The sequence below is a fragment of the Mandrillus leucophaeus genome, unplaced genomic scaffold (assembly GCF_000951045.1).
Source record: "Mandrillus leucophaeus isolate KB7577 unplaced genomic scaffold, Mleu.le_1.0 Scaffold829, whole genome shotgun sequence".
Taxonomy (NCBI): Eukaryota; Metazoa; Chordata; class Mammalia; order Primates; family Cercopithecidae; genus Mandrillus; species Mandrillus leucophaeus.
Window position 1 is genome coordinate 152,787 of NW_012109019.1, and position 9,118 is coordinate 161,904.

Below are 9,118 nucleotides of genomic sequence, written 5' to 3' on the forward strand. Positions count from 1 at the left end.
AGCCAAAAAACAAAATGAAAATGGAGAAAAATGTGTTCTCTGCCAAAATGAAAAAATTCACTCTCTGGACTACGTAGAAGAAGGGACAAAGCTGAAAGGAAAATGAGAGAGCTGGAAAATCAAGCTACGCATAGTGGAGCAGAAGTGACCAGGGATGACAGTGTGGCCAGGGAGCTCTGATGGTTTCACGAAGTTTCCCAAAGTCCGCAGAAGGTGAGGCAGCACAGCCAGATATTTCCTATGTCCCCAAGGAGGAGACATGAAAATGCTAGCAAAGAGAAAATATTAGTGGCCTTGAAGATGCTTTGAAAAGTACCTCAAGGAGAAGTAATAGCAGAGCTCTGTGTGCAGACCCTAGCAGAAAACTAGATGGGAATGCAGAAGATTCAAAGGGTCCCAGTGTGAGGAGATAAAGACATCTATGGGTGATGGGATAATGCAAGTTCAGCAAAGTCAGAGTAGGAAGGACCCATTGCCAGATTCGCTGAATCACAATGCCTCTATGCTTCATAACTCTCCAAGTGGATACCAGCCAGAAAGTAAAGGGAGATACTTAAAGTGCTGAATGGAGAAAAAAAATTATGAATTGAATGGAAAAAACCTGAATCAACTCATGTTAATCTTAATTAAGCAAAAACGAAGATCTAGATCATTAAGTGGTACAGAGATATGAGATAGCAATTCATTTTAGTTATTATATAAGGAAAACAATCACATTTAGTCAAGAGAAAGAAGAAAACAACAAAGAGGAAAAAGGAAATAATGAGGAAAGAGGAGCAGATTAGAGGAGAGACGGAAGGAAGAAAACATGGTGGCAGATACAGAGGATTCACCTGGACTCAGTAACTTGGACTTCTCCACTGTGGGTGCTGTGGTTACTGGTACCACTAAGTGCCTGCCAACAGCAGAGGCCAATGCTCATTCTTCAGTATCCACCATTCCCTGAGGAATTAATAGCTCCCTTGTGGCGGATAGAGTCCATTGGATCCCTTTCATCATAGAGGAGGCAGGTATTTGTCCTCATTAGAAGAGATATAAGTCCTGCACATGAATTTGCATTCCCTGCTCATGGTGCTTCTGCCAACTGCCCCATTTATGGACTTGTAAAATACCTTATTCACCATCATGGTATCTCTCATTTCTTCCAACAAAGGAATTTGTTTGAGAGTAAGAGAAGCACAGCAATGGGCTCATAACCACGGACTTCATTGCCTTGCCATGTACCCCACCACCCAGAAGCACCTGCCCTGGGAGAAGAGTAGCATGACCTCCTGAAGACTCCATCATGGCACCAGCTGGGAGACCACGAGCAGCTGGGGCACTGCCCTCTGGGGTGTGATATATGCTTGAAACCAGCAACTGTTATGTATACCACACCTCCCAGAGCCATGGTAAACAGATTCAGGAGTCAAGGGGTGGCAGTGGCAGTGGTCCCTCTCATTCGTGTACCTGAAAACACACATGCAGAATTTTCTATTCTACTCTTCACAAGGTTGGGTTCTGTTGGTCTAGGTTTTATTCCTTGAGAGAAGACCTATACCAGGGCACTCAACAGTGGGCCCATTAAGTTGGAAGTTGGAACTGCCACATGGCTATTTTGGGTTCTTGTGCCAACAAAACAAGACAGAGATGAGATGGTGTACAGTCGTTTCTCCCTATTTCTCCCCAGTAAGTACAACTATAAACTCTGGAAATGCCTCAGTGATAAACTCTGAAATGGCCAACCAAAGGAGAACTCTAAACAGTGGAAAGAGGGAAGCTGATGGGTTGGGGACCCCACCACTGACGGAACAACATGGAAACAGAGCAGCTTAAGTCCCTCACACCACGGATGAGGATCCCTAATAACAATAAGCAGCCAAGAATAGCGCTCTCCTTCCCCACTGGGCCTAAGACTTCCTGAGCCTCCCCTTCCAAGAGACACTTGGGCAGCAAGCATCTCAGGCAAGAGTGATCTCATTGCAAGAGGTGGCCCAGCCCCAGAAGCCTCTTCGTTCCCCATGGGCTCGAGACTCCCTTCCTCCTCCTGGTAACTGGGTGGCCCTGGCAGGTGTATCCCACTACAAGTGCCCAGCCCAGAAAGCAATCTTTGTTTGTGTGAGCCAGAGACTTCCTTTCTCCCACTAGAGGCACCAGGTGGTTGAGATCTGGGAAACCTCCTTCTGCCTGATAGGCAGCATCCAGGGATCAGTGGGAGCCCCAGTAGCACTAGACACACCCGCAGGCCAAACTGCACAGCAAAGGCTCTGAAAATTAAATTGTCATTGGAAGCAAAGCCCACAAAAGTAGACTTATGACATCTATTGTTTTTCAACTTTTTAATAATGGACATTCTGGCTAGGGTAGGGGGTATCTCGTTGGGGTTTTAATCTGCATTTCCTTGATGACTAGTGATGTTGAGCAGTATAATGTCTATGCATATCATATGACCACTTTTTAATGGGATTATTTGTTTTTTCTTGCTGATTTGTTTCAGTTCCTTGTAGATACTGGGTATTAGTCCTTAGTCAGATGCATAAACTGCAAATATTTCTTCCCATTCTGTCGGTGGTCTGCTTACTCTGATGATTATTTATTTTGCTGTGCTGAAGCTTTTCAGTTTAATCAGGTCCCATTTATTTATTTTTGTTCTTGTTGCATTTGCTTTTGGGATTTTCATCGTAAATTATTTGCCTGGGCCAATGTCCAGAAGAGTTTTTCCTAGGTTTTCGTCTAGAATTTTATGGTTTCAGGTTTTATCTTTAAGTCTTTAATCCATCTTGAGTTAATTTTTGTATATGATAAGAGGTAGGGATCCAGTTTCATTCTTCTACATGTGGTTATCCAACTTTCCAGCACCGTTTATTGAATAGAGTGTCCTTTCCCCACTGTATGTTCTTGTATGCTTTGTTGAAGATCAGTTGGTTGTAAGTATTTGACTTTATCTATGGGTTATCTATTCCATTCCACTCGTCTCTGTATCTATTTTATACCAGTGCCATGTTGTCTTGGTTACCATAGCCTCGTAGTATTCTTTGAAGTCAGGTAATGTGATGCCTCCAGATTTGTTTTTTCATTTAGATTGCTTCAGCTATTTGGGCTCTTTTTCAGTTCCATATGAATTTTAGGATTCTTTTTACTAATTCTGTGAAAAATGATGTTGGTCTTTTGATAGTAATTACACTGAATCTGTAGATTGCTTTGGGTATCACTGTTGTTTTCACAACATTAATTCTTCCATCCGTCAGCATGGGATGTATTTTCAATTTGTTTGTGCCATCTTTGACTTCCTTCAGCAGTGTTTTGTAGTTCTCTTTGTACAGATCTTTGATCTTCTTGGTTAATTATATGTGGAAGTTTTTTTTGTAGCTATTGTAAAAGGGATTGGGTTTTTTATTTGATTCTCAGTTTGGTCATTGTTGGTGTATAGCAGTGCTACTAATTTGTGTGCATTGATTTTGTAACCTGAGACTTTACTGAATTCATTTATCAGATCTAGGAGTCTTTTTGAAGAGTCTTTTGGGCTGTCTAGGTATACGATCATATCATTGGCAGAGATAATATGACTTACTCTTTTCCAATATGGGTGTCTTTTATTTCTTTCTCTTGTCGGATTGCTCTGGCTAGGACTTCCACACTGCCAGTTTCTTACTACAGTACCTGTGACTTACTGCCCAGGGTGTTGTCTGGTTGTAGAACTGTGCTTGATGTATGAGAGGCTGGGCAGAAATTCCAGGGAGTCCATGATCAGAAGCAACCTTCAATTAATAAGGGGAAAGAGTTGGTGAATAAATACCTCAGCTTCTGACCCCTTGATAAGACACTTCTGAGATATGATCTGCATAGTTGCTTAGTGGATTCCCAGTAGGACTGTACCCCAGTTACAGCACCAGTAGCCACAGTCAATCTGATCATCATTATATTCTCTATTGGTTTTCCTCCCTTCTTGGACTCTCTTTCCCCTTCTCTTACCATGCTTTGTTGAGACCACTTTCTGCTAATGGTCTGAATAGTTGTGTCCCCCAAAATTCATATGCTGAAACTTAATCATCAGTGCAATAGTATTAAGAGGTGGGGCCTTTAGGAGATGATTATTAGCTCAGGAGAGCAAAACTCTCATGAATGGGATGAGTGCCCTTATAAAAAAGACCCAGGGGAGCTTGTTCACCCTTTCAGCCATGTGAGGACACATAGATATAAGGTGCCAACTACAAGGAATTGGCCCTCACCAAACACTGAATCTGCTGGTGCCTCGAGGTTGGACTTCCCAGACTGCAGAACCTCCATCTGCTCTCTCTCAACATGGAGGGATTATGGGGATTACAATTCAAGATGAGATTTGGGTGGGGACACAAAGCCTAGCCATATCATTACACAATAGGAACAGCTTGTCTCTGCCCTTATGATATCTGGAGTCTCAGTCTCAGGGAAGGAAGGTTTGAAAGCTGGAAGTAACCCAACAGCTGGGGTTTGGAACCGCTGAAGGCTCATTTACTCACATGTCTGCTGGTTGATGCTGGCTGCTTACTGGATCCCAAGCTGGGGCTGCCAGCTATGGCATCTACATGGGTCCTTTCCATATGGTTGCTTGGATCTCCTTATAGCATGGTAGCTGGGTTCCAGGACTAAGCATCCCAATATAGGCAGAAGCTATGTTGACTTTTATGACCCAGAAATAACCAAGTGTCATTCTTACTACTCTCAGAAGTTCACCCCAAATTGAGGGGAAGGAATATGGAATGAACACAATGTCTCAATGAGAAGAGTGTCATTGAGAGAAATCACTTAGAAGATAATGTGGGTTGAGAGATATTGCTGCACACATCTTAGGAAATACAGTCTGCCACAATGTTCACTGAGCATATACTATGTGCTTAGCCCTGTTTCAAGGGCTATGAGGTTCTTAAGATGGACCCCTAGCGTCTGAATCCATGTTGGCCGGAAGGGGCTTCACACACTCCAGTTAGAGCTGCTTCCTGGCTCACAGTGGCTCTACCTTCTCTGGGGACAGCCTTGGGATTGGTTGAGGATGGACAACTGGTGCAAGCAAGGTCAAAACAGTCCTTTGTGAATTTCTCTAGCTGGTTCTGAGAAAAGTGGGGCAGCTGTTTCTAGCCATGTGTAGGAGGCCAGCCTGTACTAGGCAAGAATTAAGCTGACACTCAGAGAGAAACAGAAATGAGAGAGAGAGACAGAGACAGAGAGAGGAGCCTAACAGCCTTTAGTTTCAGGCATCTCTGAGAACCATTAGCACCTTTGCCTTTCGCATGTGTACATGAAATGTCCTAGATCCTTCCCAAATAGTTTCAAAAAACAAACAACAGCAACAAAAAAAACCCCTAAGCTTTTGAAGTTGAATGCCTGTCACTTACAACCAAAAGTGTTCTGCCAAGCACAGGTATAAATAAGATGGAGCACTGTCCACATGGGCTGGCCCCAGAGCAAGTAGAAACAATGTCAGCCATCAGATTCAAGGGTCAAGAGGGAGGTTGTCATCTAATGGTGGGGTTAGATGTCAGGAGAGAAGGACACCAAGAGCTGGTGAGGAAATAGAGTTCAAAGGAACAAAGGGAAGGTTTTGGAGTCACGCAGACACAAATTCAAACCCTGTCTCAGAGATTTGTTGCTGAACCTCTCAGAGCCTCAGTCGTCTTGTCTGCAAAATGGAACTAATGCCCATCTCATGGATTATTGAGAAGACTCAATGGCTACTCTTAGGGTTTTGCACAAGAACAGCTACTTGGGAAACCATGATTCATTCATATAGAAGTGCAAGATTCTGAATTGTTATTGTTCTACTCAACTTCATTTTATCTGAACCTGATTACTCAGCTGGGACATCACTCTCATGTAGAAACTGCTGTGAGTGTCTCATCCCATACCCTCTTGGGCCATCTCTGAGTTTGTGCGCAGATGGGGAATACAGAACCCTACATGCTGCTAGTTTTCCTCCCCAAGCACATATATTCTTTGCTCTTCTATATGAGGTGTTTTTTCACCATTGTGGGTGCTTGCTCTATCAAGAAATGAAGGGGAGATCATCCCCTGGGCTACTCTCATTCAACAAGGAAGAGAATCAGTGGAAAAATGCTGCATCTTCCCTGTCTTCCAATGGAACAGTTGTATTCTTCATGGTTTCTCAGGGGTCCACCACAGAATTGAGCCCCAGCTGCTCACAGTGGTTACCCACTCATGAGCATATCATCTGCTGGTTTTTCTCCTTTTCCTGTCTCACTTCCCTACCTCCAAACTTGGGAGTCTTGCTACTTCCTGCGCTTTACCCAAGAATAGGGGTCCAGATGCTCTCTGTCCCCAGATTCTCCCAAACTTGTCTTGTCATTGTCCCAGAACTCACCCAGGGATGCAGGAGGCTGGATGCAGGAATTCCCAGCTCACGGACCAAGCAGGTCTATAGAATCTTTTCTGCTTAGTCTCTCTTTCTTGCAGCCAGGGAAATCTCTAGTTTTAGAATCAGGATGATTTGCTCTTACATTATTGTCCTTCCAAGTCTATTATCTTTTTCATATTCTTGCTGAGTTCTATTGGATCTAAAACATTAAAAATCAGGAAAAAAGATCAATTTTCTGTAATCTATACTGCTTCCCTGAGGCAAAAAAAGGTAAAAATAAGCTAAACAAAGCCTAGATTATTAAATAAGAGTAAGGGTTGGGGAAAGGGCTGAGTATAGGAAAACACGACAAGAAAACTCAGTCCATATTTCAAAATATTAACCCACTTCATAGAGACAAGAAAAGTAAGGTACAAAGCGATTAAATGTCATAGTCAAGGCTCACACAGTTAATAAAAGAGCTAGGATCAAGCCCCAGTGATGTGCTACATTTAGCCAAAACTGTGGCTCTCAGAATGTGTGTTGAAATCCAAGATCCCACATAGAATTAGGGTCCCCGAAGAGTAAGGTTTTCAGTACCTGCTGCATTAAGTCAAATTCTGTCTTGCAGAGACTAACATTGGCAGGGATCCAAAAAAACTCTTTGCATTGTGGACTTTGCACAAGTCCATTGTGAAGAACAGCAACCACAGTCAGCAAGGCTCTGTTCCTTTAACGTGAAGACATTTTCCTTGTGGCGCTTGGTATTGCACATTCGATCTATGTTCCATGCACAGCTTAGGCATTGAAAAGTAACCAGCTCACTTAGAGATTTCACCAACAGGTCCGGAACCATCTCCAGCTTCAGCTTGCCTTGATTTAGCCTGCAGGGTCTGTGCTCAGTCACCAAGCCAACCTTGGAAGTGAGGAGTGGGAAATAAGGGTCACGGAGTCGGAATGCATAGTGTATACTGGATTTTTCTTTGGCTTGCTAATGTATTCAGATCAGAAATGAATAATGATTCTGTGCACCAAGGTTACCAGTCCTTTCAATCTTTTTGAGCATCATTTTTGTTCTTCACCTCTGAAGACAGCACAGAGAGGATGGGTTCAGAGGAAATAAATATTCCCTGTACTTCTGGGTGTGCTCTCATGTTCAGCCTTGTGGCCTGCCCCTATCTCCGGGTGTCAGATGTCCATATTCACTGCAGCCCTGTGCAGCTGCTTGAGAACACTGGGTGACTTGCAAAAAAATCCGTGACACGGAATCCATAGACAATTAGCAATGGTAAATTTATGAGCTAGGTTTCTTATGCGTCGGTTATTTCAAGCCACTAGAATCATATAATATTACCTTCCCTGACACGGCTCTAATACCCACTTGGCACAATCCCTGTGTTACAGCTTTTCTTTTAGGAAGAAAAGGAAGAAACAGTAGGTGATGCTAACAAGCAGCTTGTGAGTCAGTGTGTGACCTTGGGAGTGACTCAAGGTCTGAGCATCTTCAAGTGCTGCAGGATAAGGCCAACTGTGTGGGTGATGTCATTGGGTGGGGGAGGTGTCAAGGGATGCATCCCTTCTGGCCTTGCAGTTTTCTGCTCCATGGAGGCCTGACAGGGCTGTCCCTACAAAAACTCCTGGGCTCTGAGCCACTTCCCAAGATCCCAGCCTCTCTCCTGGCCTTGCCAGCTGAGACCTTTGGAATAGGTCTGGACTGGATCTCACTGTTTTCAGATTTCCGAGGAGAGCTAGGAGTGTATTGCAGCTTCATGAGATCAGCCTCAGAAGGTCCGTGAGGGATGTATTTGCCTCTGGGGAAATTACACAAAGAAGGCCCTCTGCTGTCAGGAGAGGATTGTTCTGGTTAAGGAGCGTCTCCCGCCCCAGGCAGCTCCCAGCTGACTGCTCTAATGGACGGTGGTGGTTGGGTACACAAGCATTGTAAATGAGCTTATAAGCCAATGTTCATTACTTTTTACTATGAAATCTGTGAGCTGGCAGCAGGTCCGTTTCCTTAATGGTATTTATTTTAGAGATAATCAAATGTATTTGAAAGATCTGATCCCATAGCAGTAAAGGTGTAGGGAGGCAGCCCTGAAACCTGAAGGAGGCCATGATACCCATCAGCTATATTGTGCACACTGAATGTACTGCCCAGGTACCCCTTCAGGAATGGAGCACTTTTCCTGCAGCTGCAAAGAGCTCTGCCAACAGCTCTTTCAGGAAAGCACTTCAGCTCAAGAAAACGGCCTTATCCAATGCCATACCTGCTTCCAATTCAGATAGGCCTCCTGGGTCAACTCAGAGGTAAAAAGGCCTGGATCTTTTGCCCCAACTTAGGCTCTAAATCTCTAAAGCTGAGATCTTTATTGGGATTGCACTGCAGTTCAGTTCAACTTCTCCTTCTGCTCAATCCTGCCTGCATCCCCTTCCTTCCACGGGTATTGGTCCCAAGAACCCTCCCTAATAAACCTCCTGCAAATGATTGTCTGGCTCAGAGTTTGTTGTGTTGCTCTCTGCCCACCCCCTCAGTATCCATTCCTCCTGTCCATCAGCACCTCGAGTTTCTTTGGGAGTTGCCTGTCCCACATTGTGACAGTCTTGGAGGGGCTGTAAACCAGTCCACTGTCAGTCCAGGGCCAACTGCATGGCATGAGCCAATCACACTTTCTCTGGGCCTTTGCAGCTTTGCTGAGCCACATAAGACAATGAATGGGGCTTGCCCATTCCAGGGACACACCTAGACTGGACAGTCAGTTTGTTCTTCTCTCCTGTTCCCACATCCAATTATCTTACTTCCCAGCCACGCTG